The following is a 26,929-nucleotide window of genomic DNA, read 5'->3' as shown; positions in this document are numbered from 1 at the left end:
TGGTTCTTAACCTGGGTTCGATCGAACCCCAGGGGTTCTGTGTAATGTCGTGATGACGCCCCGCTTTGCCATCCCTTGCTCCAGAGGATCACGTTACATTGCTGAGCCAATCAGAGCTGCTGTAGAGGATCACGTTACATTGCTGAGCCAATCAGAGCTGCGGAGGAGCACTGATTGAAGGAGCTCCACTCTCAGCATGGATTTGAACTTGTATCTTTAATTACTTCAGTAAAACTCACCGTTTTTACCAAATTCTATGGTCTAAATCTTCTCCTTAGTCACATCTTTTCGGGGTTGGCACTGCCTCTAGTGGCGTGGGGAGGTAATACAACTGATATAATTACATTAATAAATCAGAATACCGCAAATTATTTTCTGTGTCGGGGTGGGGGAAGGTTTCGGTGAATGCGCATATGAAACTGGGGGGTTCGGTACCTCAAAAAAGGTTAAGAACCATTTGGATCAATGGGACAAGCATTATAAATAAGTTAAATACAAGTACATTAAATACATTTCCTTCTAGCATAACTTTGGTTTTACAATAAATTACGTCTTAGAATAAATCCCATTTTAGCATAAATTCTGCCATGGCATAGCTTTTTTTTTTTTTTTGGCTTAACTTTTGCTTTTCCAGAAATTCTGTTTTAGCATTACTGCCATTTTTACATAGCTGCCATTTTGGCATTACATTTTAGCATAACTTCTGTTTTATCATGAGCCTCGTTTTAGGATAACCTTAGCTTTAGCATAAATCCCAATTTTAGCACAACTTCCATTTTAACAAAGCTGGCATTTTAGCAGAAGTTACATTTTAGCATAACATCCATTTTAATGTAATTTTTGTCATAGCCTTGTCTTGGCTTTTGAATTTAGTTGAGCCCTTCTGGGCCATCGTAGCCAGAGTACCAAGGAAAACTCTGACATTAACTGGGAAAACATGCTAACTCTTTGCAGAAAAACCGCAGGCTTTGATTTGAAACCTCTTTATCTTTCTCTCCCTTAAATGGCTCCAGTGTTTTTTCCTTTATGTATCCTTCATGTGCTCGGATTTGCTCGTCACTTCATGAATAGAAAACTGTTCATTGTTTCCTCTACATTAACTGACCCATATAGCATTTTATTTTGAATTATCCAACCACTGATTTTTGATTATGTAACTTCTTTTTGTGGGACGCTGTTGAATGCGTAGTCAAGCTGCATGCAGCATATGATGTAGAAGGCTATTATAAATAAAAATAAAAGCCCATTTTCACCCCCTCTACTCGCCAACCCTTTGTTTCCCCTCTTTGTTGCAGCCGTTGTTGCGTTTCGCTGCAGTAAATGTTCCAGCTGATTTGACATCAACCATGTGGCGCTTCTGTTCGGTGATGTTGCATTTATTTTCTGTGAATCTGATTTGCTGTTATTTGCAAGACGAGAGACCTTGTTTTCATGAATCCACGTCTTCCAGAAGTGCATTAGCATTTAATTAAAGTATAAAACCCAATGTAGCATCTTCGCTAACTGTAATAGCCCAAAGCATTTCACTGAAGATGTCCTTAAATCCAACCACTGAAAATATCTTCCTTTTTTTCCTGCTTCCTTCCTTCCATGGCAACTTTGCCCTCATCACCATAATCACTGATTAATGACTACAGCGTGACACCGAAATGGAAGCAGCTTGAGCCCTAAAAAAAGAGGAGAAAAATCCACCGGATACAAGAAATCTGAAGAAAACCTCTAATCCATCTGTCTCTGCATAAGATGACATTTGCTCATCTGAATGAGGGGTTTTATGGAAGGTTTGCAAACACTAAAATATGGGTCTGAATATTTTCTCAAACACCAAATATCTACTATTTCACTGCACTGAAATGTAATGCAAAACAAAACCGAATTAAAACATTTCACTTAGCTATAACTTAAGAAATTATTTGTAAATTTTCTTCTTTTTTTACCCTAAAAATTTTGAATTTAAGATTGACTGTGACATACAGCTCTGGAGGAAATTGAGACCACTTAAAATGATCAGTTTCTCTGATTTTACTCTTTATAGGTATATGCTTGAGTAAAATGAACATTGTTCTTTTATTCTATGAACTACTGACATGTCTCTGAAATTCCAAGTAAAAATTTAACATTTATTTGCAGAAACAGAGAAATAGTCAAAATAACGAAAAAGAAGCAGCGCGTTCAGACCTCAAATAAAGCAAAGAAAACAAGTTTATATTCATTTAGAAACTACAATATTAATTATTTCTGAACTCAGAGTTCATAAATCAATATTTGGTGGAATAACCATGAGGTTTTCATTGGGGTTCAGTGCAAAGGGCTCTTAATTTTTTTCTCAATCCAGTGAAAGTTTTAGTTAATTTTGATAAATGCAAAACAATTCCCCAAGACGATAAACTCTTAAACCATTAGAAAATAAAAAATTATAAGCAGTTCAGTTTTTACTTTTCTGTCATTTCAATATTCAACAAAAAGTCCAACATTCCTTACCAGTAACTAAATTCAGACCTGTGAAGACACTATTACAGTAATTAAAAACTAGATAAACATTGGGACATTAGTTGTTTAATCCTGGAAACATTCTACAGGCAATAGAAGGCCGACTTTGTAACTGTCTTTATTTGACTCTGAATGTTAAGGTTTACTACACCCAGATTGCAGGCCTGACTAGCAGTTTCTGTCGTAACCAATATTTTACATCCAGATTTACTGCATCTGATTTCTTCTAGTGCAGAATTATGACTAATTATTTATCTTAATGACACATTTTTTAAAATTATCGGATACTTTTCTGATTTAGTACCACATATGGAAGTTGGACAAATCGTGTTTTTGTGGGTGCAAAAAGATCAGGATCAAGTTGTTCTGTGTTCTTGTTAGAAAAACTGTTCAGTCATTTTAATTTACAGCATGTTGCACTGGCAGATTATTTTACTTTCAGTTTTAAGGGGTTATTGACTTAAAACAAGCTCCTATTTCTTGCTGGAAACGTTTACTTTTGTCTTATTTCAAGAGTATTAAGATATTTTCCTTAGAAATAAGACAAAACCACTTGGTAAGGTTTTGTTTTTGCAGTGCAGACCGTCAGTTTCTTTGAAAATTGTGAGTAAAATCTAAGTGTGAAGGGTTGGATTTCCCACTGCTTCTCCATCACCTTTTAAGGTTTATTTTGCTCAGTTAGGGCCCATAAACATGGAGCCACACTGTTATTAACTCGGATTTATTAAGTCCAGTAATTCCTGCCTTATTATCTCTGTTGTTTTGGCTGATGGGGTTTGAATATACGCAGGCAACAGCCTGTTTACCACCATCCTCTTACTTTCTAGAGCATTGCCGCAAAGTTAATTAGCTTTGCTCCCTAATTGGGTACAGAAGATGCTTGTGGATTTTTTTTTCTTTTCGTTGTGACAAAAGCTGGTGGAATAAAGCTTGGTCCACTTTCAGCTCAGAATGAGACGGTTAACTGTGGCCTGCTGCAGCTGTTTTCTCCCTCTGTGTAAGTTTCTGTGCCCAACAGGCTCCATCTTTTATTAAACTCCTTCCTGCTCCAAGTCTTGCTCTGACAGTTAGCAGAAGGTAGCATGTAAAACTACTTTGAGAACAACTCACGCTCTGCAGTGCACCTCCACTCCTCTTTCTGACAAGTGGTGACATAGTAACTGTCGATCTTTCCTCCCCTATTATGAAGGAGGTTTCACATTTCTCCACTTCAGGGCTGCCAGCCGTCTTTTCTCTCCCCATATTTCTCCTTTGAAACTTGCTCTGCTGCTACAAATCAAATCATGACGTATCGAGCAGAACCGCTCTCAAGTAGCGGCTGCTTTGACAACGCTGCAGACAACCGTGGATGTCTGGTAAGGTGCATCGCTCCCTATGGTAGCCGGCTGTGCAGCATCAGAAAAGGGGTCATTCTGACACCTGGAGACTTATTAGAAATCACTTGCTTACTTTTAGGAAAATCAGCTGAATTTAAATTCAGAAGTACTTAAAGTTTTTGTAGCTTGTATTTTGTTGTAGATGCTGTAGCAGTCTGTAATACAGTGATTTCAAAGAAGCCTCTGACTGAAGAGAGAATTTTTTTAGGAGAAAATCCTTTTTTGCATTTGCACAAACATCTCCAGAAAAAATCAGAAAAATAAAAAATCCCCAAAAAATCAAACTACACTGCAAAAACACAAAATCTTAGTTAAAAGTTGAAGGTGAAGTAGTGTCTTTCACTGACTGCACTTCAAAAATGTAAAATTTTACCAAGTATTTTTGGTCTATTATAATTCAAACATCTTATACTTGAAAAAAGTCAAAACTATATTCCAACTAACTTTTCTGGAAGAAAAGGGAACTTGTTCTAAGTCAATAATTCCTTTAACATTGATTAAAAAGTACTAGGTATAAGTCACATAATTTGCCAGTGGAACTAGTACTTTTTCGTCAGTATTAGGAAATATTTACTTAAAACAAGCTGGTACGTCTTGCTTAAAAATTACTCTCAAGTTAGTTTTGTCTTATAAGATATTTGCTCTACAGACTAGACAAAATGCTTGGTCAGATTTTGTTTTATTTTTAGAAATATGAAAATAAATTCACTTAATGGCAACACACCAATTTAGAAGAAACTTGTTTCTTTGATAAGTTTATGCACCAGGATGAGGTGGCTTTTTGACAATATTTTGCAAAACTGCAATGGAAAAACTTCTTTTGCATCACCGGAATCATGTGACCAACAACCGGATGTTACTACTGGCGGAAATTATGAATAAGACGACAGGAAGTGGTAGGAGGAGGATGATGCTGCATGTTTTTAATAACTTATTTATTCATGTATGATTTTAATTGTGTTTCTTATTTAATGGAAACACTGCAATTGCGAAATTGTTTTTTCAACATTAGTGGAATATTAAAGTTTTGCGCACATTTGTAATGGAAATGCAGCTAGTGAGGACAACTTCCTGTTTCACGAAATTTAAACAAAACTGGAGTAGCATCAGATTTTCTGTTTTGCCGTTGGTAAAAGACCACAAGTAGTTTCTCCTGCCAGCAACTCTCGCGTTTTTTTTTGTTGTTTGTTTTTGTTTTTTTTTTTTGGTTCTATTTACCCAGAATGCCCTGGTCTGTAGACCACTTCCTGCTTCTGGAGCAGACTTTCCAGACAAACGGACTAAACAGGGCTGGTGTCATGATCCGTGTTTCTGTGTATTTATTTTAAGGATTGTCTGTGTTCAGTTTCTGTCCTGGGAGTCTCTGTTTCTGCGTCTTCCCTGTTTATTGATCCCAGCTGTGTCTCGTTCCTGTGATTACCCTCCCAGTGTATTTAGTCCCACCTGTGTTCCCTGTCAGATCCTTGTCGTTTGTTGTACGTCTTCCGCCAAGCTCTCCAGTCGCACTGTTTAAAGTCCTGGTTAGCCTTAGCTCCCAAATTCAGTCACCTAGTTGTCAGTTGCTACCGGTTATTAGCTGTGTGCTATTGTTCCTGCCGTGCTGCCTGACTGCACTGTTTTAAGCAACATTCATCATTAAATTCTTCATCTTTACCTGGGTCGTCAGCGTTCAATCTCACCACCACCAACCTCACCTTATGACACCTGGTTTAAGTATATCCAACGTCTGAATCTATGATTATCAGTAAAACTTAAAGAAAACATCCCTGACCCAACTTTGTCTCATTATAAGCATTGCAGATTAAAATCTTTTTGCAATTCAAATACTTTTGCGCATGGGAGATCTTTCTGCAGCCGTATTAACTAACATCACAAAACAGAAGACCGTGCTGTTTTTATCTCAGTGGGTCACCCCCTCCCACATCTTTTCTTCTTAAAGAAAAGAAACGGATGTTGCAGTGGTGAATTTGTGATTAAGGCCAGGAAGAACCCAGGTGTTTTAAAGGTTTGAACGTCTGTCACTGGTTTCCTCACAACCCGCCGGGACCTGAACTGACAGTATGGCTTCTGGATGGATTTAACTTCTCCACCAGATGCTTCCCTGACTCTAGGGTACAGATACTCAGGAGGAAAAGCTTGTGTTACATGTTTTCTCTCTTTTTTTTCATTTTGGGATATATTACAGAAAAGCTAATTCTCAAGGGCAATTCGGTGGTGATATTTCGCCTGCTGTGTTAGCACAGTTCATCATAATGATGCACAGCCTGGGAAGGTTATTTTCGAAAATGTATTCATTTCATTATAAGCGTGGAGTTAAAAAGATACCCTCCAGAATGTGGTTATTAAAAAAAAAAAAGAATATTTCTGAAAGGGTACACAACAAAATGACTGAAGAGGATTAAAAAGAGCCACTGATGGCAGAAAGAAAGCAGATATATCACTATTCTGACAAGAAAAAGGCAAACCTTAAGTGTAGATGCAGACTGCATTTCAAGGTAAAGTTCTGTGATGAAGCTGAGTTTTATTAATTACACTCATTCTGGGATTGTAACTGAAAGGATTGCTGCAAAAATCATCCCTACAAGTTTTTTATTTAGCATTTTTCAACCATTACAATTCAGAAATACAAATTCTTCTTTTTTTCCCATATTGCCCACGTTATTTTTGTCCAAGAAGAAGAAAGAAACAATGTTCTAATCTATCTGAACTGAATACATTAGGACTCAATCTAAAGCACTCCACACCAAAGTAATGCAAAAACAGCTGCCAATTCTGGCAACAAAAGGCGGTTTAAGATCTTGGTGCTTGTTTTTAGTCAACAGTGCAGCTACTTCTTCTGGTTTGTTTTTCACAGTTCTTGTAGAGATGCAGCAAACAAAATGCCACAAACACAATAGGAAGTTGACCATTTTGGGTCATAGCTGCCATTTTAGGACAAAAAAGTGAACCTTCGTCCACCCAAAAACCTTGGTCTCTGTTCGGTTGAAGTGAACTCTGGTGCAGTTTGAATGCATACGTGAACGCCAAGCGGACCAGAGACAGCTTCAAAAGCAGGAAGTGGACTACACCGCTGGGCATTCTGGGTAAACGCAACCAAAACAAACGTGATAGTTTAGCACTAGCAGGAGAAATGGCTCTTGGTCCTTTACCAAAGACAAAAGATAAATCCTACAACAACTAAAGTTTTTGTTTACATTTTGTGAAGAAGGAAGATGCGGTCATTGTCTTCTTCAGAGGTTTTCATGTTGTTTTCTTCAGTAGTTCTTGGTGCAGCGCCCCCACAGGTGAGGAGGGGAACAGGTTTTTCAAAGCTTTGGGTTGTTTGACAGTGCAGAATGTTGAACCGCAGCAGCTGAAAATTCAACAAATGTTGCAATTCTGGTTCCCAACCAAACTGAGTATACCAGACTGTGAGGTGGGGAGAAACACCCTGAGTTGCTTTCAATTTCTTTGTGTTTTTTGCATTGCTTTGGTGTGGTGTGCCCTAGGGAGCATCTTCACTAAGTCCATACTCAAATGAAATGGACATCTTTGATTTGTTCAACTTTTATTGAAAGTAATGCCCCAAATGTCTAAATCTCCACACTAGACTTCTCCATTGATCATAATCGAGTTTTGGACTCTGCTAGTCGTCTTCTAGTTTCATCTCTTTTTTTCAAGGGTTTCATCCCTTTCCTCAGGCAGAATATATTGAATGAGTCTGGGTAGTGGAAAACGAGTGTCAAGGAAATGTGCAACTGCAGCAGAATAGCAATTTAATTGCTCTTTGACTTACTCAGCTCGAGTGATGATTGTTGTAAAATCACCATCCAATCACTCCTTTGTGTGCGCAGAATAAAAAGGACCAAAGACGGCCAGCAGTCCTAATGTTGACAGCATGTCTGGTTGCCTTACATACACTTTCTTCAGAAGACATCTTGTCATAAGGGAACATGAACCATCCTCCTCCTTTAATTTTTCCTGCTTAACACAGACATAAATCTGGATAAACATTTATCTTCTTTCTGGTGCTAAGAGTAAAGAATCCAGGTGCGTTTATGTGGGACAGTACAGCTTTTTATTCTTTTCTACTCTTCCTACAAATTGCAGTAATGTCCCACATTTTTACTCGCGCTATTTTCAAAAAAATCATGTCTGCAGGGTGAACGCTTTCCCCCCCAGTTTACCAGATCCACTGGCCATTAATGAAAGTTGGGAGTAAGTCAAGTGCAGGCTGACCTGTTGCTGTCTTTGCTGCCCAGATGGGAAACATTTTCAGAAATGCTATGAAAATAACGACTTAAGCTGTGTAGATTTCTATTGAAAAACAGAGAAAATGGCCGCAGAGGAGAGGAAATAAAATGGCAACAAATGTTTCCTTGCTAAAACCCTGGAGAAGCAGAGATTTAGAAAAGTAGCTGAAAAAAAAACATAACTTACCACAATGGGCCGAACAAGCAGGAATAAGTGCTGATGCATACATTTTTTGTTTTTAAAAATCACATTTTGCACATTTTTCTACATCCATTTGGGTTTCTACTGTTTCTAAAAACAGTCCAAGCGCTTAGAAAAAACACCCAGCTGTTTTTTGACAATGTTAATGATTTTTAGTATCAGAAAAATGAGACATTACAAAAACCTTCAGAATGTAACGTCACAAATCGAAAGGTAGCCTAGCAACCTCAATGAATTCAACCCGTTGCCTAGCAACAAGAGGAGCTCCAACATGATTGGTCTGCTTGTATTTCTTAGGGTTTTGCTTTCAGAAATAATATCCCAGACAAGATACAAATAAGAGAAAGTATAACATAATTTCTTAGAACAATTTTAGATTTCTTGAAACAGGTAACATAAAATTTTTAGTTTTATGGAAAACAAGTTTTTGACATACCTGTTGAAAATGGGATTTGCTTGTATATCCCTAAGATAAATTAAATTAATCTTTCTAAATGGATTAATACTTTATCTAAAAATCATGATTTTTATGGCTCTTTGTTTAGTTTAGCTTCTTCTTGAGCTGGATGACTCGTTCACATTTTGAGCGTTTTTGAACTTCCATTTGGGTCTCTTTTATTTCTAAAAACAGCCCAAGCACTTAAAAAACAAATACCTCATCATTTTTAGGCATTAAGGTAAAATTGTTGGTGTCTGGAAGATGATCAATTTCAAGAACCACAAGAATGTAACGTCATAAATCAGCCAAGCCCAGCCCGTTACCTAGTAACTCAGAGTTCCTCGACGTTTGGGCAGCTGGTTTACAATGGAAGCTGGAAAAGACGAGTGTTACCTAGCAACACAAGCACAAAATGTAATGAACATGTTTTGTATCGCCCATAGAACTATCCTAACCTGTTCAAGGAGGCATAATAGTTTAATTAGGTAATAATTAGTGCTAAAAGACAGGAGGCTTCACTTGGATTTATCCTCAAGGACCTGATACTTGAAATGGATTTGTCCCTTTCAAACTTGAGATTTTACTTGGATTATTCCCTAAATTACTTGAAACCTGACCTACACTCGTGCTGTAAAGACTTAAGATGTAACTCACAGTTGTAGTTTGGGACTCAAGTCTCACATATCTTTGTCTTTCTTACATTCTTATTAGAGACTTGAACTAGTCGTTTAAAAATTGTAGACTTTACTTCACACAGTGAATTGTAAAAAATATTTGTGAACTTCTCTGGGAATCATCCACAACTTTCAGCTTCTTAAGGAAGTATCCCCTTCCAGAGCTGGAATATTTTAACTGATTCTTGATTACTGTGCCAAGGGAAAGGGTAGGCACATTTATCAAATGGTCAGAAATAACAAAAATGCATACACTGCAGTGCAGCCTTATTGCATTCCCTGTGCACACACTGGTTCTCCTTTCTGTGACGTGTTAGCCTCTGTGGGCCCATTCTTAGCCAGAACATTTCTTGCTTTGTCAAGCCAAAAGGTTCAGAATGAGCTTTCCACTATACCATCGGAGGTGAGGCAGTGGCCATTCTCCCTCTTCCTCAGTGAACACAACACTGAAATGAACTGAAGGACAACTGATGCAAATGAGCCAAACTGCACAAAGGATGCAGGTTATCAATACTTAGGAATTAGCTTTGAGCCGTGACCTTTGCCGAGTGACACTTGAAGATGATATAGGTTGTTCAGTCACTCAATCAGATTACAGTACATCAGACTCTCATAATATAATATAATGATGAGGTCAGACATGTAGAAAGACCTTTTTCAGATAATCAGATATTACAAAAAAAAAATCACATTTTGCACATTTTAGTACTTCTGTTTGGGTTTCTACTACTCCTAAATGCTTCCTAAGTACTTAAAAAAAAACACCTAGCCACTGTTTGGAGATAATTTAATGGTTTTTGGTGTCTGAAAAGTGAGCCGTTTCAAAACTAGCAATCCCAGCCAAGTGCCGGCCATTACCTAGCAACCTCAGCAGAGCTCCGCCTGTTACCTAGCAACCCCAGTGGAGCTCTAACACATTTGGTTAGTTGGTTTTACCTCTGTATGTACAATGGCTGCTGGAAAAGACAAGTGTTTAGTGGTTGACTTACTAAGGGTGGGCGATATGGAGTTGAGGTTTTATCATAATATTTTATGGTACAATTGTGATAAAAACTATTCACTTCTTTTTTAGGTAACTGTATAACCGTGACTGTGCGACACAGCAATTACCACCCCACACACACAAATAATGCCCTTTTAAAAAAATTCCAATTTGTAATTTGCTTCTGTTGAATTACAGTTGCGTAAGGAAGTGTGATTTGTATCACTAAGCTGCATACTGTGACTGTATTTTCAATTTTATTGTTTCTTCGTTTTGAAGCATTAGTGGAGAAAATAGTCATCAAAAATTCTTATAAGACATTCATCACGATTAATGATAAACAATGTGATAAATCCCCACCACTGCAGCTTCTGCCTTCTAGAAACCACATGCTGCATTGTTTTTGGTTGTGCAGGAGGCTCCACTTCTGCTTTTCGAAGATGTACTTTTGTATGATTGTACATCTGTTTGCAGCCATTTTTATGTGTGAGTATAAACATAGAGTTGGGGGGCATTGGAGGGCCAACAGCAGCTTATTAGGATTTAAAGTGACAGAAGCCCTAAAGCAGCTCATTCTGAACTGATCAGACTAAAATCTCATGATCTAAGAATGATTTTGTGTAAAAAAATGTTTTGTATAGACCACAGACCTGCCTTAATCTGTTCAGGGAAGCATAATAGGTCACCTTTAATCTTTATTTGCTACTGGAAGATAAAATTGAATGATTTAAATCTTTAGAGTATTTAAAATCCAACATATTTAGGAAGTAAAATAAATTTAAAAAATCTCAAGAGGTAGTTCCTTAATGTATTATCATGATCTCTGCATTACTCTAAATAAGGATGATCTACCAGCTGTAGGTGTTAAAACCTAAAAAAAACTTTCTTTAAGATAAAAGACAGTTTATTTGATGTTGTATTGAACCACTAGATGAATGAAAACATCCACTTTGTTGTGGGTGTTCAGAGTGATTTTACTCAATTAACGTACACCAGCTAAAAAATAAAATGGATTTTGTAGTTTTGCCAAATAGCACAGCCCACTCCTTTTCTAAGCCTAAAAGCTACATTTGTCCACAATATGAAAGTCTAGTCATGTCAACAAAGGATCAACCTGACCTGATTCATGTCAATATTTCATTGAAAAACTCCTGGTTAATGCAGCTTTCGATTGTGAAATGTTTCATGTTGAAAATATTTCCATAAACTAGTTGAATCTCTTTGCCCTGTCGTGGTGACGGGAACAAAATCCAGAAGTAGAGTCTTTAAGCATGTGAAATGCTTTCTCACCCATCATTGCATTTCATTATTTTCATATTTTTCCTTTATTCTGGTACGACTTCTCAAATTATTATGAGCTTATTCTTGTAATTTTAATTGTACGTTTTTTCTATGTATGGCCCCAGTCATCTGAAAATACTGCAAAAATAAAACATAAAAGAAACTTGAGGTAGCAGTTTGATGTCTTGGCCTCTGTCTCTTTAAGAAGTGGGCGGTTTGCACCACTTTTACACGTGCAATCAATTGCACTGGCAATCTTTGTAGATCATGTGCTACACAACCACTTATTGTGCATGTGTTTTGCTATTTTTTTTGCTCATGAAATTTAGCATTAAATTCCTTCAACAGTTCCTTTGTAAGTTGTTTGGTGTTCACAAACATCTTAATGATTTTCTTTTCTATATGGAAGAACCTTTTTTGTGTTTAGTTAATGCACAATATAGCATAAGCACCTTAGCAGAAATACAGCTACAGGAAGTTAGAAAAGTAGACGTTTAAATTATTACTACAAAAATATAGCACGTTTTAAGTTCTCATCTTATTTTGTTTAGCATTTTAATCCTTTATTTGTCAGATGGCAACCTATTGTTTCTGTTTATGCACTATACTACTGATAGCACTTCAGCACAGCCGGCTAGCTGCAACGCTAACAGTAAAAAAAACTTATTTTTGATATTTATATTTACTAAATGGAAATAATTTTCCGCTTTGTAAAATGAATGCTGGTGTAACAGGGTTTTATTTTAGCAATATTATAGTCAAAATGTGTTTGTTTATTCTTTGAATTTTTATTTTGTTTACTCAAGAAGTTGTTTCGTCAGACATTTATTGGCGTATCAAGCTCCGGTATGCTGCTTTTGGCAGTTGGTGGTTACCATAGTAACCGGTAACTGACAGTTCCGCCCCCCTTTTTCTGTTACCGTTGGTAACGGTAGTATGTATTAGGATCAACTCTGTGTTTTCTTTACAAATATAATATTTTAACATATATATTAGAGAAATGTAATCATACAGTGTTTCATGGATAATTCTGCGATGTTTATATTTAATTTTCCAAATGCTAACTGCTGCTAACTGCTCATTGTACTTCATTTATTGGGGCTTTATACAACAAATCTGAATGTGTTTGTTGTGAAGTCAACCTATTGGATCCGAGACGAACATCGACATTTACGTCAATGTACCGGCTGCTACAGGACGTTAGCAAAGTTAGCAGTTAAAAACACCATCAATTCAACATGTTTGTTTGTTATACACAATTGGTAGCTAACAAAAATAAGCATTTTGGGTAATATTGTGTCTCAAAGCTACATTAACCAGTTAGTGTAATTCTGTACATTTTCCATGTTTCTTTTTACACCCTCTCTTTTTGTTTTCATGTTTTTATAGTGTTTTTCCTTGAGTAGCATTATGTGAAATGTTGAATTGAATGTTGTTTTTTGTCATATTTCCTTTAAGCTCAAGTCAGAGTTCAGCTTTCTCTCAAGTTTGAGTGAAATGCACTTCAGTTTGTACTGTGAAATTGAAGACCAGAGTGGAAAGAATGAACATAGAAAGCTCTGAAGCATAGAAGAGAGGCACTTTGCACTCCTGCGTGAACCTTTTTTATTTTTTCTCCCTTTTCTCTGCCGTTGTATTTACATCCATGCCTACTGTATATCAAACCCTCGCTTTATTGTTTTAAAATGTGTGAACTTTGTAAGTCGTGCATTGGAAATTTAGCACAGTGTTTTTCTCTTCCTTGTTTGAAATAAAAACATTAAATAAACAAAGGCAGCAGCATAATAATTCAATGTTTGCTGCTTAAAATGTATTCAAGTCAAACTAACCATCATGAAAACTGGATGAAAATTGACTTACAAATTACTAAACAAATTACGGAAGATAAATACATATAAAACATTGAACATTTTCAGGGTGGTACAGTCAGGGGACAACCAGATTTTGCTATTGAATTTGCTCATTGTGAGCTCTCTCCAGGGTGCGGTAAATCAGTGTTTAAGCTTAGATTATATTGTAATGAGGTCGATCCAGACTGAGAGAACAAGAGGGCTCTTTGAATAATTCAATGTGAACCTTTGGGATCTTGCAAAGACAATTATGTGCCTGTCGACTGTAATTTTCCTAATTTTTTCTTTTTTTGTTCAATTTTTTAAGGCCACAGATTTATAGCAAGGGGCAGAAAATAAAAAATTGTATTTGTAAATATAGAATCAGAGCTTGTATTTTAATCAGATATAAAGTCAGAAGAGTCAATACAGATTTAACAGGGCTTTATTAAGCTTTATGAATAGATAAAGAAGATTAATCCATTATTTCAGTCAAATATGTTTGATTATTGAAGTACAGGCTTGTGATATATAATCAAATCACCATTAAACATTTTCTTAAGCAAAATAATAGTGCTTTTGTTTTACCATTTATCTTGGATATTTTATGTTGGTTTTATTCGTGTCAGCGACTCACACTGATAATGTCTTGAGTGTTTTTAATGCTTCAGTGTTTAGCAACAAACGCCTACCAACATTCATGGGCTGAAATACTTTGAATTAATTTGATTCAGACAAAGAGATAAAACAAAACAGACAGGGACTGGTTTTTAATTTAAATGAAAAGCTGAAACAAATATACTGTAAAAATGCAAATTAGAAAAACTGCATATTAATTTATTTTACTCACTGCCAAAGGTTTGGCTAGTCAATTGATTTGTTATTTAGGAGATCATACATAGAAAAGAACTACTGACTCTTTGCCAAGCAATTGGGCAAGATCTTGGTTAAAACTCAATGTTTACACTCTCATGTGAAAATGTCTGCAAACAGATTCACAATTATACAACCGTACATTTTTGAAAAGCAGAAGTGGAGCCTCCTGCACAACCAAAAAGAGAATGCAGCAAGTGGTTTCTGGATGGCAAATCAACAACAAACCAGTTGTCCATTTCCAGCAGCCATCTACGGTGGTAAAACCAGCCAATCAAATGTGCTGGAACTCCACTTGGGTTGCTAGGTAACGGGTGGAACTCTGCTGGGGTTGCTAGGCAACCGCACAGTTCCCTTCAAATGCGACTTAACATTCGGGAGGTTTTTGAAACAGCTCGTTTACAAATGACAAACATGATTCCATAAAAATGAAATATTATGCGAAATATAAACTTGTGTTAAGAAATATGGTCATTCTTTCTCCTTTTTTGTATCTTGTCTAATATATTCATTTTGAAAGCAAAACCTTCAAAAATCCAGTTGATTTACATTTATTGGTGCAAACATCCACAGTTTGTTTCTTTTCTTCTAGCAGCCAGCAAAGCTACAATTACGTTGCTGTCACAAGCTGCCTCTGCACATAATAATAATCCATTTTTCCCCCCTTTGAATTCGTTTCACACTTAACAAATCACCGGCGTGGTTTTGAAGCATGAAGTTGACGGGGCCCGTTGTTTCGTACAGCGTGACAGTTTGTTTCCTTGTCAGCTCGGCTCTCGTCAGGGGTCACAGGAAGTCGCATCTGAAGCGTATGACATGAATGAAATCTTTATTGTGCTGCTCTTTGCATAAATGTTTGAGTTTTAGACATTGTTTTGATTAGATCACAGGGAGACCAGTTGGAAAAAAAAAAAGAAGGGACTCGTCACAGGAACATGAGCCGACTCGCGGCTGAATCTAGATTTTTAACGTTGGTTACTTTTAGAATGAGAAATGTAATGTTTTGGATGCCAGTGACCTTCTATTGCAGCCCTATGGTAGCATCAAGGAACCGGGTATACTAATACACTTGATTAATTGAAGATTGGATCCAAAGGTAGGAGAAACAGAAGAAAGCTTGAGTTGTTAAATGTCATTTCTGTTAATATTTACCATTGTCGGAGAATAAAGTTCCAGCATTACCTACTTACGAATTTCTAATGTTTTTTGTAGAATTACGACGATAAAGTCGTAATTTTGTGACTATAAAGTCGTAATTTTAGGACTTTATTCTCACATGACTTTATTCTTGTAATTTTTCTATTTTATTTATGTATTATTTTTATTTTTAAAATATTATAACTATTTACATATAATTTTGACTTTATTCTCATATTGCTTTCACTTTATTCTCAAAATATTATGACTTTATTCTAGTGCGACTTTATCCTCACATTGTCCGGCTATTTTTGTGTTATTTTGACTTTATTCTTTCATTACTTTATTTTGATACTATAACCACTTTATTCTCATAATAATTTATTCTCGTATTATTTCAACAGTATTTTCTTATTTCAACTTTATTCTCGTACAAGCCTCGTATTATTTCGACTTCTTGTATGACTTCATTCATGTACGAGGTTACTCTCGTAATATTCTCTTTCTATTTCAACGTTTTTGGATTCATTGTCATATGACATAATTTGCGTAATTTTATGCCTTTATTCTTATCATTTTGTTCTTTATTTTTTTATTTTTTAGTGGTGTGGCTCTATCCGCCGTCGTAGACTGGCACCAGATTAACATGGCTGTTATTAATGTGACCACTAGGGGGCAGTCATTGCACATACCACAGAAGATGGTCTGTGATGATTTGGTGAAACCTGTATGTTGCTTCTAGGGTGAATTACTGTGCATTATTTGGCCTGTTGTGCATTAGTAGAGGGAGAAACATTGCTTTACTTTAAAAAAAACAACCTTCCATATTTTATAACGATGAATCCCTGCAGGCCCCAGTGTTGCAGATTAAAAAATAAATTGTTTGACCTGTTTCATATGCACTTTTACATCTTTTTAAATAATCAATTTCATCCTCTGTGTGTTTTTATATGTATCTGCTATCTGTTTGGAGGGGAAAAAAAGTGTTTTATATTGAAATGATTTCCATGATGTAATGCGAGGTGACAGAGTGTGGGCAGTTTGGACTTGGTATGGCTCTCAGGTAGATTTCCATGCAGGAAAAGAAACCCAGCAGTCATCAATCACTCTCAGTCAGGCTGGAGAGACTGGCATATCTATCCTCATTCGAGCTGTCTGTACCAATCAGGGAGCCAAATTACACCCAGGACCTAATGTGTTTATCAAGGATTATTAGGGGATTTTTCTCCACCTTAAATCTTCTTAAGTGTTAAACTTTTTTCTTTACCGTTTTTAGATTACATCGTGAACGTAGTATGTCGATTATTGGTTATTTTTCAGTTTATTTTTTCCATGTCAGTTCTTCATTCCTGTCTGAGATCGCTTGTAAGGGATCTATAAATTTGCCTGTCAGTTTTGCCACTGAGGATTACAAATAAATGTAGGGAACTCCAGAAGTGCTAACAATTTTAATAGTGGTGTTGGTGCGAGTATTCCCAGCTGCTAAAGAAATAACCAAATAGATCTTAAACTTTACCTGTCAACTATATTCTGTGCACTAGAGCAATACACTAAAGTAAAGCACACAAGAATAAAAATTACTTTACATTTAAAGTGCAGCTTTATTTATTGTCTGCACTACATTTTTAACAGCTACACTGCAAAAACCTCAAAATCTAACCAAGTATTTTTGGACTAGATTTTGATGCAAATATCTTAGTACATTTGAAATAAGACAAAATTAACTTACAAGCAACTTTTTAGTAAAACATAGGAGGTTGTTATAAGTCAACAATTTCTTAATGTTGATAAGAAAATATACTAGTTCTACTGACAGATTATTTAATTTATACAGAATATGTCTTGATCTAAGTAAAATCTGTTTTTTATTATCAATATAAGGCAATTGTCACAATAAGATCTACTTTTGCTAAAAACTATGCACGCTAACATCTAATCATACTAACAGATACCAAGCTAACAGATCTTGTTAAAAGTGAAATTCTGTTTTTTTTATGTTTTTTACACTTCATTACTTTGACCTAGGGATACATTTTCTTTGTTTTAATTGTCTGAACCAAATTACATTAGTGTTAATCCGTAGTGATACAAATTGCCATTGGTAGTTAAACAATAATAATTCAAGCTAATAGTTATGCTAACAGCTATTGACAACAATATGTGTTTAACAGAAAATATCAGCTTATTAAAATGTTTTTTATCATTATCACTTTAGTAGTAGACATGAATTTGCTTTACGTCAATGTGTAGAGACAAACACCATTGGTAGGTAACCTACCAATGATTCAGGCTAACAGCTAATGACAACAGAGCTTGTTTAACAGTGAATTTGAGCTTTTTAAAAATGTTTTTACACCTCACCACTTTTGCATTAGATATAAATTTGCTTTGCTGCTTTTGTCTGAACCAAACTACATTTGTGTAAATCTGGAGTGACGTGAATTATCATAGTTAAGCTATTGATGATTTGAGCTAATAGCTACTCATGCTAGCAGATAAAAAAGCTAAAGTCTATTGACAACAAGAGAGCTTTTCATCACTTTCCACTAGACATGAATTTGCTTTAATTGTCTTAACCAAATTACATTTGTGTTGATCTGCAGGGTAGATAAGGCAGCTCTGGTACATATTTTTAGGAATAGCATCATGGCTGCCTACTACAGAGAAGATACTGACTTCTGAAATTAAGAGAATACATTATACTGAAAAGATTCTTTAATATATTTTTGGTTTGAAGGTACTCTATGCGCTCACTTGTCCCCAACTCCATCCTGCAGACTAATATAAAATAAATTCTTAATCGTCAGTGCCTGACCTGTGGGTCTTTGCTTTCTGATGAGCCTTAATTATCATCACCACAGATTTCCAACTGTGGACACCAAGAGGTCAGCAGAGACGGATGCCGCGCATCTCAATAATTCAGCAATTAAGGTAAGAAAAGTAAGTCGTTTTTAAAGCTGGAGATGTAAAATTGTTGTATTTATTCTACCAACTGCAAAGCAGTACAGCAAAAGAAGATTTTCTTAGGTTTTAATTAAACAGAATATGAACACAATGACAGTGTAGATATATAACATCACAGTGACTCTGCTCGGTAAATGTATTGTTTGTGAGCCTTGCTGTCATATCCATGTGAAGTATGCATGTAATAAATACCCCATTGTTTGGTTGGCGCCATGAAAAGGTCACGCTTTGGGGATTTCAGCAGTGCCTAAAAATAAAGCATCTCATCAAGGTGTATGCATAATTAATGATTGGTCATTTTACATAAGGAGGCAGATTTTTCCCTCTCATTGCCCTAGTCAATCATCCAGTGTCAGAAAAGAATGTTTTAATTCACATGCTTTAGCTCATACTCATCAATTTGAGGGTCTTAATGTTTAATCTTCAATATTTGTCGGAAGGTGTTGATCAGGTGTTTAATCTTTTTGGATAATATAATACAGAAAGTTTTTCAAAATTGCAACCAGTAATGACTTCAAAAACTAAAAAACTATTTTTTATTTTATTTTAATTTTTTTTTTAGGAATAATTAAACTTAGGATGCATATAATACAATAGGGAACTCTTTGAATGTTCTAAGGCAAATTATCCGCCACAAATTAATTAAACATGTCAGCCCTTTTAAAATCTAAATTTAATCGACTCATTAGAAAGTAAATTGCATAAATTAATGATCTGAAGAGTTCACAGCCTGTAATAAAGAATAAATTCTGAGCTAGCATCATGTTTTTGTGCTCTGGTTTACATTTTTTTTATGTCAACCTCTATTTTTCAAGGAAATCTGGGATTTTTTTCCTCTCCTCCCCCCTGATTCCTGATTTGTTTTAGCGCTTGTCCTCCTTGGTTTTTATCCAATTAGTTTCCCCTCGGCCCTTGACACACTTGGCCTTTGCTTGCTGATTACCATTCAGCTCTTGTTCATTTGTCATTATTTCCTCCTGGTTTCATGCACACAGACAATGGTGTTTTTGACAAACAACTTCAGTTTTTGACACCTCAAAGTGTTTTAAAGGGGACTTATTATGGAAAAATTTACTTTATGCATATTTTCGCACCTACTTTTGAGTTTCTACTGCTTCTAAAAAATATAGAATAAAAGTTTTCTTGGCAATAAATTGATCTTCTTTGGTGTGTGAGAAATTAGCCATTTCAAAAACCCTCAGAATATAACCTCACAAATTAGAGGGCACTGTGCCGTTACCTAGCAACCCCAGCAGAGTTCCGCCCATCACCTAGCAACTGAACAGGAGCTCTAGCAGGTGTAAAGCGCTTTGGGGTCTTCTGGACTTAAGTGCTATGCAAGTACAACCCATTTACCAAGAACCTGAATATTTAGGTCAAAGATAAATATTTAGTTTAAAGCTAAAACATTTCTTAAGCTCATTATTTTACATGCTAGCTAAATATTTGTTTTAAAGTTAAATATTAAGTTCAGTAACTAAATATTTAACTCCAAACTGAATATTTGGTTAGCAAACTGAAGGTGTTCAACATTTAGTTAGTAAACTAAACATTTAGCTTACTAATTATTTAGTTAGCAAAAGAATTGTTAGCATGCTAAATATTTAACTTGCTAGCTAAATATTTGTTTTGAAGCTAAATAATTAGTTCACCAGCTAAATATTGGTGAACTAAGCTAAATATTTAGTTCATCATAAATATTTAGCTCCAAACTAAACATTTAACCTGCAAGCTAAGCATTTAGTTAGTAAGCTGAACATTTAGCTTATTAATTATTTATTTAGGAAGCTAATTTTTAAAGCTACAAATTTTGTTAGCAAGCTCATTTTTTAACATGGTAGCTAAATATTTATCTTTAAGCTAAAAAGTTAGTGTGTGAAATTATCTGCCAGTAGAACTTGTATCTTTTCATCAATATTGAGGAATTATTTACTTAAAATAAGCTTCTGTATCTTGTTGAAAAGTTACGTGTAAGTTAGTTTAGTCTTTTTTTTAACCGTACCACAATACAAACTTATCTCATTAGCCAGACAGGACTGTGTTGACCTGTCTTTGCTTCTATCAAAATATCAATCACTCCGAACCACATTACAGCTTCCAAAGATGTCAATGTTTCTTTCCCAATTTGAGCTTCATTTCCCTCATTAGAGCAGCACATATTTCACCCTGTCATTTGTTTTGAACCGGTATTGAGCATGTATGATTAAAAGAGAAGAGATTGATTTTCTTACAGACAGCCTCTTAATGAAACCCAGCAGAATAATTGACCCTGAACTTTTAGTGCCGCTGCATCTTCCCCTCATGTATCCTGAGCGGTAAAGATGCTCAATATTCAAATAAACACAACCGCGGCACTGCAAGGAGGAAATCGAAGGCCGGACACTTTAAAATACATTCAGATAATACACTACTTGCTGAAATGATTGGTCGCATGGAGGGAAGCCATTACGTGGCCACCATTAACAGTGCATCATGCAGAAATAAGCTGATCAGCACTTTACGATGGAACTGGCATTTGTAAAGAGGATGGATGGCCTTCTGTGTTCATTATCATCAGTATGTCTCCAGTTACGCAAATCAATTGCACATTAAAGCACAATGAAGCCAAAATGTGTCTGGAAGGTTTTGTTTTGACAGCTTAGATAGCGTAATATACAAATATATATTACAGATACAAATAATGTAATATAGCATTCTCTCTATGCAGATGAAAAGTAGCTCTTTTGTTTGTTTTGCTTCTACTCCTTTTACAGCCATGTTTCATTGTTATATAACATTACAAGTAATTATGCTTAATTTTCATTCCCTTTCACTTTCTTGACATATTAAACGTTTTGTGGTTTTATTGTTTTGGCAAATGAAAGTGCTGACAGCTGAATTTGCACCTGGAAGACAATATTTCCAGGGATAAATAGATTTATTATTGTTATTACTATTATTAACCTTTATTTAACCAGGTAAGAAAACCCATTAAGACCAAAGTCTCTCTTTTACAGGGGAAACCTGCCAAAGAGGTCAGAGGCACAAACTTCAGAAACAGGAGTTAGTTAAAGGAGTCGTTTGACATTTAAAGAACAAATGACTACAAAAGCAGTTCAATTGAAGACAAAATAGTGTAAAATAGGCAAGTTTTCATTGCAAAATATATCTCCAAGTGTGTTTTCCTGCCTAAGTGCCCAGTAGACTGAGTTTGATTGGGGAACAATTGGAACATTTGTTACATTTTCAGGTGCTGATTAAATGAACCAAACTATTTGAAAAACCTGTTCCCCTCCTCGCCTGTGGGGGCGCTGCACCAAGAACTATTGAAGGAAACAACACTAAAACCTCTGAAGTAGATGTGAACGCCACTTACTTCTTCATTTTCAATTTGTAAAATTGAATGGAAAAAAACTATTATTCCAATCTAAATTTTTCCATTAACAATGATTTCAAAAACTTATTGAAAACTTTGCAACAATATGCATTGAAGTAAATTATAGTAATGATATATAAAAGTTAGAATTCCTAAATTTAAGCTGTTTTATGTATTTCACAACCTCTAAAAACAAAGTAGATGAAGGTAAATGAACGAAAATAGCACAAATAAACATGAGTATTTTTTGCTATCGGATAGAAACCATACCCAGTTACAGAGCGGACTGTAATATGATAAAATACCTTTTGTATGAGTTTCCTTTAACATAAACTGATGTTTGTTCTCCAGCAAACAATTTAGTCTCTCAGTTGATAACAATTCACCCAGCAGACATTTGGACAATGATTCCTGCAATCTTACTCATCATCTACACAGGACTGCCTCAATTTTACCTTTATGACTCCAACAATAAAGGTCCCAACAGATGATGGATGGAAACAACTGGAGAATAACATACACTTTGTTAAATGTTTATTCAGAGGCAGAATAAACAGATTCATATTAAATTGTTCATGCTTTGGCAAATCGTTTTTAAAAGCAGAAAACAAATCTTAGATGAATTAAATTAGTTGTAAACTATCTTAGCTGACATTCAAACTAAACTCAGCTGAACAGTTCATGAAAATACAATAGGTAAATATAATTTTTAGATGTTTAATGTTATAAAAATATTTAGTTTGTTTGGAGAAAAGGCAGGTCCAGAAATCTAGAGCATGATTTCCTCATTTTTCTGTCTTTTTGTCTTCCAAGCTATATTTCCTGGTCCTCCCCTGCCGTTCCCTCACAACTGAATCCGACTGCGAGTCATAGATCACTCGAGACGCCCCAATCATTTATATGCAAATTGGATGCCATCTATTAGCCTTTTACAGAATCAGTTTAGATTATGGGAGAAAACAGAGAAATGTCTGTATCTGATTCCTCTTTCCTGGCCACAAAACCCCATTTTCCCCCCACATGCATTAAACTGTCATATAAAAACACGACAACGCTTTCACCACACTATACTTTCTTTATTAGTGGACTGATTATTGAGAAATATAATTTCCTTTTATAATGATTAATGGTTGAAGAAGAAAAGAAAAGAAAATGCATAATCTGTATTGAATATGTTTTATTCCTTAGAGAGAATGAATGATGTGTTTTTTGTGTTAACCTGTTAGCTAGCATAGCTAGTACCTCACGGGTTAGCTGGCTTGCTGCTAATGCTTGTTGGTTAACATTTCAATGTTAATTTCCAATTATAGTTACCAACTATATCTTAAAATACAACATTTTAAACTTAAAAGGGGATTAAATTTGAATCCATGTAAAAAAAAAAAAAACTTAATTTGAAGATGCACATAAACATAACTGTTTAAATTTTTACTAGTACTCGGTTTTATAATTGGCTAGCTTTAGCGTATTGCCATTTATTTTCTTTCTTGAAAGTTGAAATTAATTATGTTTTGGATAGCTTAACTTGCTCTTTGGATCCATTGTGGGTTTTTTTTTTTGTCTAACTCTGGTAGTCCTTATGAAAGAATGATTTATGTAGAAATGTTCTGTTAGTTTTATTACGCTTACTATTTTTAGGTCTCTTAATAAACCAGAAAAACACTTCCACAAGATGACAACGCCAGCTGACTTTATAATTAAAAATAACATCACATTGTTTTATGCTAGATGATTCATTGTATGCTACATGATTGACAAATATTTTGTATAGAAAAAGATACATTAGCAAAAAAGTTTAGCAAATAAACATAATCCATCCTGGTGTATAAATAGCTTCCATCTTTGTATTTGAATGACACAGTGTATGGTAATTGTTTTTTGCAAAACAACAACATCTTTGCCTCTTTTTTTTTTATTTTTATTTTTTTACCAGTAATGGCTACTTTGGATGTTGGCATCATAAAGAGAGAGAGAGAGTAATGGGTTGGGGGGGTGTGGAAGCTGTATCTCTGCTAATTAAATGACAGCGAGCAGGCAGATGAGGGAACCGGTTTAATTTTTCAAAGGTGACATGCAACCAGGAACATTATGTGCCAGCTATCAATATGAATAACAGGTAGAGAGGCATCAGCTGGCAGGCTTTCTAATGAAGGACTGCAACACTGTAATGTTGTCTCCATCTGTTGTCAAATGTCACTGCATTCACCCTGTGGCTCTTTTTCCTTATCCTGATGTTTGCCTTCGTCTGTGTCAGAACTCGGCTATATAGGCTGTCAAATTACAGATTCAGGTACCAAGAAAATACGCTAAGTTCCCACTCATAATTAGGACGGAGTCTTGGGGCTAAGAAAATAAAATTAGTTCAATTATGGGAATAAAGTGGTAGTATTACAACAACAAAGTCATATTACTACTTTATTCACATAATATTATGACTTTTTGAAATATTTAGACTTTATACTCATATTATGACTTTAATCTTGTGTTATTTTGATATATTTCTTGTAATCATAATATTATGATTTTATTTTTGTGCTAGTTTATTCTCGTAGTTTTATTTTTTATTATTTATTTTTCTGTTTTTATGGCATAAACTTTTGAAAGTTAAATTATGTAACATATTAACTGACTTGAAACAAAGATAGTTGATTCTTACTCGCTTTGTTTAATTTGAAGTGCATCAAGTTTTCAAGCAGAGTTTTGAAAAATGACTGAAGACGATAAGATGTTCCTACAGTTTTCATGATTTTATGTTAAAAGGGCTTTCCATAGAACGCAGAATATGTGTTAAACCGTCGACCAATCACGTCACTTCCTGGACGTCTGGAGTTCTGGATTTTTCCACGGTAAAAAAAAAAAAAGGTCAACTCAACCTACCGCCATTTCAGGACATCCGTGCAGCTAGAAATAAAACAGGTAAAATTGTATTTGATAAACTGTTAATAAAGCATAAATGGAATTTATTAATGCGGATATTTATTTATGCCATTTAGTTTTTAAATCGGACTGTAGTGTCTCAAGTGGTGCCTTGACCTTAGTGAGTTAGCTTAGCATACACCGAGATTCTTTGGGTATAAATGTATTTCGAGACTTAAAATGTTGTTAAAGTTATTTTTACACTATAAAGAAGCACAATTATTGTGTTAAATAACTATTATTGAATTATTTGCACTGTTAAAGTGTGCCGTCCTTATAGAGACACCTCATTGTGTTGGGTTTGGACTCGGGTTTGTGTTGATATTAACACATCTGTTTTAAGAGCCCCTTAATTACTGAATTTAATGTTTCATTTATTCTGATTACATAGCGTTTCTGTCATACCAGTTTAATATAAATGCACTGGCACAGTTGAGATTATTATTTGAAGTTTGAGTTCAACAACACAAAAGCAGCAGTGTATTCAGAAAAATAATTGGCTTTAACGCAAGAACCAACCAAACAAGTAAATGCATAAAAAAAGAATTAACTTCAAAAGCATCCAAGCATAAAGATAATCCCAGCTGGTGTTGTTTTATTTCAGATTAAAGCGTGTATATTTGCTTTATATATCAAGTAAGAGGACATTGCAGAGCTGCATTAAAGATGCAAGTCAGAGAAGTAATAAGGAAGATAGTCAGTGCTCCAAATCCATGTAAAATATATGCAATTAGACCACTTCATTTACATTACTTTGCATACATGTCTCATTACAACATCCGTATGTTGAATCTGTGCTTTATAGATTGTTTTGTGTGTCTAATCAGACTTGGAGAGGACTGACTATTAAGTATCTGAAGACATTCCAGTCATCAGGGTAAATAGAGTCCCATGATAAATTTTTGATTTAAACTTATTAAAAATGCATAGACGCTTGATAAGTATATCACTGCACTGTCCTAATGAAACAATAGAGAGTGAAGATGGCTAACATCAATCTTTGGAGAAGAAATGTCCTTCTTTACAGCAACACTAAGTATTTCAGCTCAGTTAGAGTCAAATTGTCCCGGTTGAGAAACGGTGAGTCGAGGCCAAAATGTTTTGTTGCGTTTCATGCAAAAATCTGCCTAACAGAAATAAAAATAGCAAAGTTTGTTGTAAATATGTTTTTGGTTGTTTACTGTAATATTGACCAGTTTCACGTTATGTCAAAACGATGACACGTTCTCTCCTGAATAGCACCTCAAAATGACAGTTGACAGTCCAATATTGCTTTTCATTTGTTGATTTTCCTGTAAAAATGTTCATAAGTTGCTGCAAGGTTGGCTGCACAGGCAAGGCTGCAAATCAAACATGTTATTTTATTGTAAACCTTTTGATGAGGAACGAAAAGGCAGATTATTTTACTAATGCCTTGTAATAATTGAAATAATCTCCCAGTGAAACTATAATTTTTTAAATCATTATTTATTGTTGACTTAAAACAATCTGCTATTTTTTGCTGAAAAGTTAATGTAAGTTAGTTTTGTTTTTTACAAATGACCAGAGATATTTGCACTAGAAAGAGGACAAAAATATTTGGTATGATTTTGTGTTTTTTCAGTGTGGATGCAAGCTGATCGGAGTCTGCTCCAAAACCAGGAAGTGGACTACAATACACGGCATTCTGGGTAAGTACGACCAAAACAAACGCAAGCGTCTCATGCTAGCGGCAGAAATGTCTCGTGGTCTGTTACCAAAAACAACAGAGAAATCTTCCAACCGCTAATATATCATGCTACTTTGTCTTTCTGAAAAAGGAAGTTGTGCTCAGTGTCTTCAGAGGTTTTTGTAGTTTCCTTCGGTGGCTCTTGGTGCAGCACCCCCACAGGAGAGGAGGGGAACAGGTTCTCCATAGGATTTGGGCCGTTTGACACAGTGCAATGTGAAAGAGAATCGAAGGAGCTGAAAATGTAACAAATGTTGCAATTTTGTTCCCAAATTGAATGGAGTCTACCAGACTATGAGGTGGGGAAAACCCTATGGCTGCATTCTCATCAGCCCTGTTTAGTCCACTTTAATAAAGCTCCTGTTCGCTTGCTTAGAAAGTCCAGTTTGTTTGAGCAATCGAACTCTGATCTGATCCACCCTAAGAGTGACGTTTTTGTCATGAGGTGTGGTTGGTGGTGGTGAGGATGAG

At 35.4% G+C, this 26,929-nt stretch overlaps 2 long non-coding RNA genes across 2 annotated transcripts in view; one reads left to right on the top strand and one right to left on the bottom strand.

Moving 5' to 3' along the window:
- LOC106944875 (uncharacterized) overlaps positions 1–26,472 on the top strand; it is a 51,294-nt gene extending 24,822 nt beyond the window's left edge. The window contains exons 3-4 of the long non-coding RNA XR_001424432.1: positions 18,377–18,446; positions 26,354–26,472. This is a non-coding gene — a long non-coding RNA (uncharacterized LOC106944875). The remainder of the gene's footprint in view (positions 1–18,376; positions 18,447–26,353) is intronic.
- LOC106944876 (uncharacterized) lies at positions 7,397–7,820 on the bottom strand. Its single transcript, XR_001424433.1, has 2 exons — positions 7,642–7,820; positions 7,397–7,566 (listed from the first exon to the last, which is right to left on the bottom strand). It is a non-coding gene; the product is annotated as an uncharacterized LOC106944876 (long non-coding RNA).
- Positions 26,473–26,929: the final 457 nt, after the last annotated feature.

The sequence above is a fragment of the Poecilia latipinna genome, unplaced genomic scaffold, assembly GCF_001443285.1.
Source record: "Poecilia latipinna isolate Pla-1442-1.1 unplaced genomic scaffold, P_latipinna-1.0 Scaffold116, whole genome shotgun sequence".
Taxonomy (NCBI): domain Eukaryota; kingdom Metazoa; phylum Chordata; class Actinopteri; order Cyprinodontiformes; family Poeciliidae; genus Poecilia; species Poecilia latipinna.
This window is presented reverse-complemented; position numbering and strand designations above follow the sequence as displayed.